This window comes from Portunus trituberculatus, unplaced genomic scaffold, assembly GCF_017591435.1.
Source record: "Portunus trituberculatus isolate SZX2019 unplaced genomic scaffold, ASM1759143v1 PGA_scaffold_467__1_contigs__length_16100, whole genome shotgun sequence".
In the NCBI taxonomy this organism is placed as follows: domain Eukaryota; kingdom Metazoa; phylum Arthropoda; class Malacostraca; order Decapoda; family Portunidae; genus Portunus; species Portunus trituberculatus.
In genome coordinates, this window is record NW_025541635.1 from 1 (window position 1) to 10,166 (window position 10,166).

Here is a 10,166-nt window from a genome sequence, read left to right on the forward strand (position 1 = left end):
ACCCAGCCCTGGAAGACGATTTAGGGCGGGGAAGGGAGCGTTCTTGGTTGCCTTCCTTGGCGACCTCTCTGGCCTCTGGACCCTTCTTCCCCTTGAAGCTGGTGAAGGTGGCGTGGTCTCCTTCTCGGGGTAAGGCTTTCCTGAAGGATCTCGTCAGTCCAGAGTAGTGTACAAAGTAGTCTTTGTTGGCTACGAATTCACGGATGAAGCCGTAGCCAGACTTCTTATTGTACCACTTGAAGGTACCCTTGTGCTGCTGTGCTGCAATCGCGGAGGTGTTCTCACTCTCGCTTGCCTGAGAGGAATGTAGCATTCTATTTCTATTCTATATTTATAGAAAAGATGGGTGAAGGAAGAATAATATGAGTTCAAGAGGATAGTGAGAAATAATGAAAGAAGTATAAGATTAAAGATGGTGGGCTGTCCACCTTGCTATTTTACTTAATTGATGTTATACTGTGGTATAGCTCCCCGCATGTTTGTTTTGTAATTTATTTTTATTCATTTTTTATTCATTTTGATATCATTATATCAATTTATACATTTATGTTTATTATGTGTTTGTGAGAATGTTTGTGTTCTGTGTGCTGGCTTCATGTGATGGCGCGGGCCGCGACTGTACTCCCTGTTACACCGTAGGCGAGTCGAGAGAGACTCTACCACTACTCCCTCGTCGACACCACACAACTCTTACCCCCTACAGTTAGGTCCCCGGGTGTCGGCGACTCAGGATGAGGTGCAACCCCCTCCCCATCTACCGCTAGCTGGGGGCCAGCAAGCCCTACCAGTGGCCAGTACCCCTCGGCTGTGAGATACGGTGTAGTGAACTCCGGCGTGGCATACCGCCTCGCCGCTGACTCAGGGCGCGGAGTGGGGAGAGAGGAGCCCAGCTACGAGTCCCGTGTGAAGCATGTGTGTGTGTGTGTGTGTTGTTTAGTGTCTTGGAGTTACATAATATTTTTTTCCTTTTCAGATGCCCCGTGTGTGCTGAGTTTTTGTATTTGGCCATCTTCAGCAATACAGTGAGTAAAGGTATGTGTTTTAAGGTGAGTATGTTTCCTTATTTTTCGATTTGTTAATAGATTGGGGTGGGTGTTGTTTTACATGCCTGTAAGCTGCTAGGGAAATCACGGTGGTATTTTACTATTTGATCTAAGTTGTCTTTTAGGCTTTGATAGATTGGTAGGTTCAACTCTTCATTTTTTTTTCCCAAATTGTCTTTGCTCTGTAGTGTAGACGTATATTGAGAGGTGTTGTTTTGGTGTGTATGTGTATTTGTTCTGTTGTCATGGTGTAAGGGTGTTTCTGGTTTGTGGCAAATCTTACTGCTTTGTTTTGAACTTTTTAAAGTTTGCTAATTTGGTTATTGCTCATTGTGTGTATAGGGATTGGAGGGTAATCAAGTATTGGTAGTATTAGTGCTTTAACTAAGTGTATTTTTTATTTTCTCTGGCATGTTGTGTAGCTTGTAGAGTTTTTGTAGTGATGCAATTGCTATATTTTTACGCTCCTGTATATGTTTGTAGTAGCCACCTGTAGCATTTTTGACTCGCGGTAATATATATGGAACTGGTGCCTTCCCGGTTGTAGTAGGGTAATGATATTCCCTGTTTTTCCCACTTGATCCAATATCGCTGGGTCATACGAACACGGTCTCCGTCTCGTCGTTGATCTTCGGACCACGCATCCGAGACGTACAACCGAGAGGCAAGCAAGAAAACGGCGTAAAACCAAGTAATATCGAGTCGGAGGAGGTGCCAGATTTTCAAGCCAGCGGCATGCATGCAGCGAGCAACAAGACAACCAGCCAGCCAGCCACAGAGGGAGGCAGACTGAGTCTGTGTCAGAAAAATAATAATAATAATTATAATAATAATAATAATAATAATAATGAGAGACAGACAGACAGACAGACAGACAGACAGGCAGACAGAAAGAGAGAGAGAGAGAGAGAGAGAGAGAGAGAGAGAGAGAGAGAGAGAGAGAGAGAGAGAGAGAGATGGGGGGGGTGCGATTAATCCAATAGAGAAACGATATTAAACCAAGAAACACCTAGAAAGGACTTGATTCACAGGGTATACGGAGTATAGTAGGGCAAACCAGAAAGAATTTAAAGGGGCCTAAAAACTCACATCAAGTGCCAATGACCACACCACGTTGATCACACCGCTTCTCTTCCGATCAGCGAAGTTAAGCAACGTTGGGTCCGGTTAGTACTTGGATGGGTGACCGCCTGGGAACACCAGATGTTGTTGGCATTTCATTATTTTTTTTCATTTATATATTTATTTATTTTTTATTTAATTATTATTATTATTATTATTATTATTTTTATTATTATTATTATTATCATTATTAGTATTATTTTATAATAATAATAAGAAGAAGGTTTGATTTGTCTATTCTTATATTGTTTTACCTGCTTATTTAATTATTTGTTAATTCATCCATTTATTCTTGTACTGCCTCGTGAATGGATTACCAACCAAAACTGTGTATTCTAAACACACATGAATAGGAGAGGACTCGAACTGTCAAATTTTTTCTCTCTCTCTCTCTCTCTCTCTCTCTCTCTCTCTCTCTCTCTCTCTCTCTCTCTCTCTCTCTCTCTCTCTCTCTCTCTCTCTATTTGTGACAAGTGTGTATGTGTGTGTGTGTGTGTTTTTATTTATTTTTTTATTTTTTTTTTTTTTTGTGTTTTATTTTCTCTCTTTCCTTCCTCTTTTCTCTCCCTCTCGCCTGCCTCAATTTCTTTGAGTTACCCATGACATGTTGTTATGGTTGTGAGAGGGGAGCGTTTTCTGTGGTTGTCGAACACTCTTACGTCATTCCCGTCAAATCGTAAGGCAAGGTTGGGCCCCGGCAAACAGTATTTAAAGAAGTGCCAACCTAAGCTCTCAGAACACAAGCGCTCAGACACAGACACACAACACACACAGAGAGAGAGACAGACTTTTGTTGTTGGCTGGGTTGTTCTTAGAGCACACACACGCTTAGACAACCACAGTAACCATCAGGCTTGCTTTCTCCCTAGTGAGTGCCACCTACGTCTAAAACGGTGTGCTTTCCGCCACACCCCAAGAATTATATGGACACCACACTGTAAAAAAAAATCTGTAAATTTTACAGAAAATTCACTGGTAATGTGGCTGCCAAACTTTATCCGTAAAAAATACAATTTTCTGTAATTTTATTTTTCTGTAAAACTTTACAGCTTTTCCGTAAAATTTACAGCTTTATGTATTTTTATTTTCTGTAAAATATTACAGTATAATTTCTGTATACGATTTACAGGAATTACTTGTAAAGAAAAAGGGTAAAAGGGGAAATTACCTGTAAAAAAAATGGGTAAAATGGGAAATTACCTGTAAAAAAAAGGGTAAAAGGGAAAAAATGTATTTCTCAATTTTATTGTATTTTACTGGAATTACAATACTTGCCCAAATTATTTGTAGTTTACAAGATCTAGTGAATAAATTAACAGTAAGAAGTTGTAAGAAATTTCTGGTCAATGCCCACATTATTTACTCTTTATGTTAGCAGCACAGTATGCAAACCCTTAATATATCAATCGAATTGGGTGAAGACTGAGTCGATAAAACAAAATAAATATAGTATATATATATATATATATATATATATATATATATATATATATATATATATATATATATATATATATATATATATATATATATATATATATATATATATATATATATATAGAGAGAGAGAGAGAGAGAGAGAGAGAGAGAGAGAGAGAGAGAGAGAGAGAGAGAGAGAGAGAGAGAGAGAGAGAGAGAGAGATAGATAGATAGATAGATAGATAGATAGATAGATAATGATGTGTCATCATTTGCCCTTTTCGACAACGAAAAACATTTGACAGCATTTCCTAAATCAAGAGCAACATTTTTCATGACAATATACTGCGGAAAGATGACTATGCAGCGCTCATGAGGCATTTGCATGTTTACCAACAATATTATTATATACACAATAAAATACTAAAACTAAAATTCAGTACTTAGAATAACTACCATCGACGGCTACACTTCGAGAACCTTTCTTGAGTATGAACGATACTTTTCTTAACAGATCTTGAGTATCACAAGTCTACCTGATTTGACAGGACACAGAAGTACAAAAATATTCCTTATTTCTGTGGGGAAACACTCCACTTGAGCCAAAGTACACAAAAATAAAATCACCATTTTCAATGTCTTAAAACATTCTTAAGATAAGAGAGAAGCATTAAAGGAATGTAAGGTTTATCATATGCCAGGAATGCCTGTTTGACAGGCTTGTTAAATGCTTATTTCCTTGTGTTCACATGAAAAAGATAACCTAGCCTTTGGAATCTGAATGAGGTAAAAGGAGAAATTACCCAAGCAAAGTTTTAAAACTAAAGCACCGTAAAATATTATATTTATCCAAGCACGCACACACACACGCACGCACGCACGCACACACACACACACACACACACACACACACACACACACATATATATATATATATATATATATATATATATATATATATATATATATATATATATATATATATATATATATATATATATATATATATTGTGTGTGTGTTTCATTACAAAGGACCATTCCAGAGAAAAAAAAAAAACTTACTTGTAGGCATTTCATTACACTGTGCATCATCAAGCATGGAGAGTACTTTGATACAGTCGAGTACCGCTCAGTTTCTATCACCTAGTTCCTTCCCCTCCACTGGCTGACAGCACCTGTAATAATTAAGACCGAGATATAAAAATGAAACAAAATTGGCATTGCTGTCTTGATTCTTGAATACACAATATTGGAAGATTAAACGAATACTTATCAAGTGTGAAGTTTGATCTTGATTTCACGAACATTTAACGTCACTGAGGTAGTAGACGAGATGCTCTTTCAGAGCATAGGTTTGAGGAAGCAGCCAGTAACATGAGTGAAAAGACAAACTATAGTTCCATAAAGAGAGTCGCATGAGTAAAGGGAAGGGCAGGGAGGGCGTCTACTACCTCAGTGACGTCGTTAAATGTTCGTGAAATCAAGATCAAACTTCACACTTGGTAAGTATTCGTTTAATCTTCCATTTTACTCCTCGACCATTTAACTGACGTCACCGGTAGTCGACGAAAGCTTTAGAGTGGTTCCTCAAACCTACAATGTCAAAAAAGGAACAGAGAATTCCAAAGGAAAAAACAATGAACAGGAGTAACATTCTATTTTCCCCAAAAAAGCCAAAGGAACAACAAAAAACCCAAAAAGGTAACATGGTGAACAAAAAGGCACAAGAACTATGAGATAATTTTAACAGTACCACTAACTTTTTCGAAAAAAAACCAGAGTCAGAGTTGGAAGGAGTGGAACTGAAGATGCTGCGATTTCCTCTTGGAGTGATGAGGATAGATAAAGTCAGGAATGATTACGTCATAGGAACAACACACGTACACCAGGTTGTGGGACAAAGCAAGAGAGGCGAGGCTGAGGTGGTTTGGACATGTTAGGAGAGACAAGGAGTATGTGGGGAGGAGGATGCTGGACAAGGGTCTACCCGGCAGGAGGAAGAGAGGGAGACCAAAGAGAAGGTTCATGGATGCTGTGAAGGGAGACATGCTAGTGGTGGGCGTGACACAGGAAGATGCAGAAGACCAAGCGCATTGGAGAACAGTGATTTGCTGTAGCGACCCCTAATGGGAGCAGTCGAAAGATTATTAAAGAATAAAAAGTTTTCAGAAGTAATGAATATTACCTTGTGGACTTAGCTCCTCCACTCTACATCAGCAATAGCATTAATCAGGGACAGAACTTTGGGATGGACTTGGGTGTGTCTCTTGCAGTGCTTCTTTACTTCAATCTTGCTGCCCCGCTCTGGATTGATGCCAACAAAGCATCTGCAATGATATACAGGAATATACATACTGTAAATACTGGAATTTTTTCTTCATCCTTAAAACACTATGTACTAATTTCAATATGTAAGCTATAACTGCATACCACAGAAGTAGATGATGCTCATTAACAATCTGCTCAGTTTCAAAAGAATACTGTAAAGTTATTTTAGAAGAAAATTATTTGTCGACAGGTAACAATGGATTTTTTTTTCTTTGTTCTAGCCCGTGTGCACCGGTAGGCATTATGTGCCCTTTGATGTTGTTCAGCGCAGACTCGTTAGTGGTGCAGGCAAGGATTGTATAGTGACGCTTTTTAGAAATCCATGCCCCTCTCCCCAAACTCATTTTTGTTGCATGTGCAACTAGATTTTGAGTATCAGGGTGACATGCATGTAATTTTATGACACTCAGCATATGACACAAAGTTTCAAGGTGGCACTGGTGGAGTTCAAACCCATGAGTAGACATCAGTCCGACCCCACACTCACCACCTTATCCACTCCGCCCCCACCTCCCTCTAGACATTTTTACCCTTAAGTTCCATTTCAGAAAATAATTACCTTTGAATGAACTCCAGTGTTGATGCAGAATCAACAGGGTACATTATGTTGAAGTTGTAGTAGGAGGCCAGCAGCATAGCCAGTCCACTAGTAAATGTTGCGATATGGTCAGTGACAACAACACCATCAATTGATAACATATATCTGGTTGCCGTCAACCTTGATGCCCCTGAAATGTAATAAAGAAAATTAACATGCCTCTCTTGTAATTTTATGATACGCCTCTAACATCCTAACCGCTCCGTCCACCCTTCTATGCTTAAGACATAACTGCTTTTAGATGTTTAACCTCCTTCACCTCCAGCCTCTATTCCAAAAGATCATGTAATAATAATAATAATAATAATAATAATAATAATAATAATAATAAACAAAATAATGATGATAGTTTCACCTCTCTTCTGTATAATATGTAGGGTGTTGCAAAATAATGAACCCTTTCAATACGGTGACGCCTAAGTCGGCATCATGAAGCACCAGTGGTATATACGAATACGCCTGCGTTGGCGTCATAGCTTTACCATATCATATAAGAAAGGGTCAGGATAACACATTTGAAAGTGGTGCCCCGTATACAAGCATGTGCGCTTTTTTAAGTGTTCGGAGCGAAGGGGTTAACTTAGCCTGCTTTCTCTCACAAACCATTACCTTACTCCTTACAGCACTCACCACTCACCCTAAGCATCATTCTACTGAATGTTTTTTTTTTGCCCCCCCCCAAAAAAAAATATCCATTTATAAGCAAAATTGCCTCCATAAACTGAATTATTCAATATTTTTGCCATAAAATTGTGTACTACCACAATTTACACTGTTAAGGGTTGCAGCACTAAACCTCCTTTGGTTGCATATCATTATCCATGAAAATAAAAGCTAGGTTTCATGATAATATTGGTAAATATCAGCCAAGCTTAACTTACCAAAGCCTATTAAACATGGTGTCTTGGGAAGATCCTTCTCCAGTTCAGGCCTAGATGCAGTTGGCTGAAAAATGAATAAGCAGAAATAAATATAAATAAAAACCTTCACACTTAGGGAACATATAACAAATTACTCATACAAGAACAACACAAACAAATAGAGCACATGAGGCACAAAGAGTTCAGAGATACATGCAGATGGACAAAATGACAAGACGTACATACAGGTGCATGGAGACAGACAGGTACTTGATGAGACGCACAGGTACAGATGGACGAACAAACACAGAGAAGGTTCACTTCAAGGGGTTAAAATCTTCCAGTTCCCAGAACTCAGCTGTCAAAGTACTGTACTACTACGCATTGTTAGAGGCACACAATGTATTATCATACTGGAATTTTTTAGATCACTAGTTTAGTATGGTATTTACTTTTGTATACAACTTAAACTATTAATATAGAAAACTAACCTTTACACATACATACATAAAGTCTTATTTTTCATTTAGGTAAGACATAGCAGCACAGATCATAGCTGCAACCTCTGCATTGCCATTATCAACAGAGCCTTTAGCCTGCACAAGTTCCTGTTGAATTCTCCTTATATTCAAGTTTGGTTCTTCTTCTATCCATTTTAGAATTCGTGCTCCCTTACTATCAATGGCAGACTCTACTTTTTCACTTATGTTAATGCCAGTGAGTTCCATAAAATGAACGAACATTCCTGCTGCCTCAAATAAATAAGGCCATTCTATTTTTAAATGAAGAACATCCATTTTCCTTTGTATGATGTCTTGCCTTTGAGAAAAGTAGGTATCCTTCATCAAATATTCCACATCATCATGAAATTTTTCTTTGTATTTCTGCTTTAATAAGCATTGCTTATCTTCTTGTGTTCTTTCTGATTCCCCATCTGGGTAATCACTCGGCATATAATTAATGCATCCATACTTATCATGCAAGTATATTTTGGTGGCTGGACCAGCTCTCACAGCATCTTCCTCCTCCATTACAAGGGAGTTTCTACGTTTCCTTTTGAATGAGTTACTGTCAGATTTTCTATTTTGTTGTCAAACCGTGACTGCAATTGTTTCAGAAGGGAATCATATCCAGTACCAACACGAGTGCCTTCAATCTCATCTAGGAAAGATTGAGGATATGTCTTCACAATCTTTTGTGCAATTGTTGCTAGTGACCTTTACCTGGCTTCTGAGAGATCTTACTTATTTCATCAACTAGAATTCTCACCATCTCTCTTCTTGCTGATGGTTTAGGTCTTAACTTCTTTTGTAAACATGTCATTAGATTCTTCTTTGAAAATTTTGACCATGGTATTTCAAATTCATCTGCCCAAACAGGATTTACACCAGGCTGTAAATTTGCTGCTATTTCTCTTTCTTCCTCTGAGGTTGAAGGTGGTGAAACCGATTCAGAAATTATAGATGTGTCTGATAAAGCAGTCTCTTGTGATTTCTGAGATGTTGTGGACCCTGAAATTTAATCAAAAGAAAACCTATATACCATGATGCCTCTTAAGTTTCCTGGGAAGTACAGTCAAACCTCAAAACTCAAAGTGTCAAAAAAGTAAATATAAATGAAAGTATTTATAACTGCATTGACCTTAAGTGAGAAGTGGTGATGGCAAAAATTTATTAGCAAATTTTTCTACCAGTGAAAACAAACGAGTTAAGAGCAGTCCTGTATGTTAAGGGCGTCATCGGCTGCGTTTGAGTTCCAAGAGTTTAAAGAAAAAGTGTTCATAGTCCAAGTTATTCGGGTTTTGGGGCGTTTCTGTATCTTGACTGTATCTGTTTATTTCATAAGGTATATTATCTCTGACAAATTCATGAAATGATAAGAGTAGATAACATCCACATCTGCTGCAAAAATTTTAAAAAAATTAGCTTAAAATAATCCTGTACCTTGTTGCCAGTTATTAATAAGTTTCCGCACTTGAATCTCCTTCAGCATCAGAAGATCAGATGACTTAACATACTTTAGGTCATCTTCTGTTTCAACACCTAAACCTATAAGGTGTTCACACGCTTCCTCCAGTACTTGTGGAAGAAGACTGGGAAGAATACTCTGAACTGCATTCTTGATTTCCTCCATACTTCACAGCCCTGATGATAAAAAAAAAAAAAATAAATAAATAAAATAAAATAAAAAACGAAACGTGCAGAAAAAAAAGTAATAATAGCATTTAGTGCTAGAATGAAGAAGAGTACATAAGAAAATGGATATGATAATACAGTGGACATTCGATATAACACGAGATAGGTTTCAGGAAAGTTCGCTTAATATTGATATCGCGTTGTACTGAAATAAGGGTGCATGTCTTACTTAGCACAACGGGGGTGTTTCGGAAAAACTAACGACAAATTCAACTCGCATAATATAGTGAGGATTTGTTTTCAATAGATTTTGGGAGTCCTAAATTTACACGTCACTTTATATGGAACATTTTATACCGATTTGTGTTATGTCGACGGTCTACTGTAGAAAGAGGTTCCCAGATTATTTATATTCCTGTTTAGTTTCACTTCTGAGGTATACAGTAAACCTGCATAAGTCAGACTAGTCAGGGGAAAAGCAGATACGAGATAGCCGAAAATATGAGAGATCCGATGGGCTGTGTTCCTAGTCTGTTTACTATTGAAAACCCAAGGTTCCCCCAACCCCCATTATTATTTCACTGTTTTATCATTTTGAAATACAGTAATACCTCGATAAGTGACGGTCCGATAACCGACGCTTCACATAACTGACACCTTC

At 37.9% G+C, this 10,166-nt stretch overlaps 1 non-coding gene across 1 annotated transcript; it reads left to right on the forward strand.

Moving 5' to 3' along the window:
• Positions 1 to 2,139: 2,139 nt before the first annotated feature.
• Positions 2,140 to 2,258, forward strand: LOC123500683. Its single transcript, XR_006673432.1, has one exon. It is a non-coding gene; the product is annotated as a 5S ribosomal RNA (ribosomal RNA).
• The last annotated feature ends 7,908 nt before the right edge of the window (positions 2,259 to 10,166 follow it).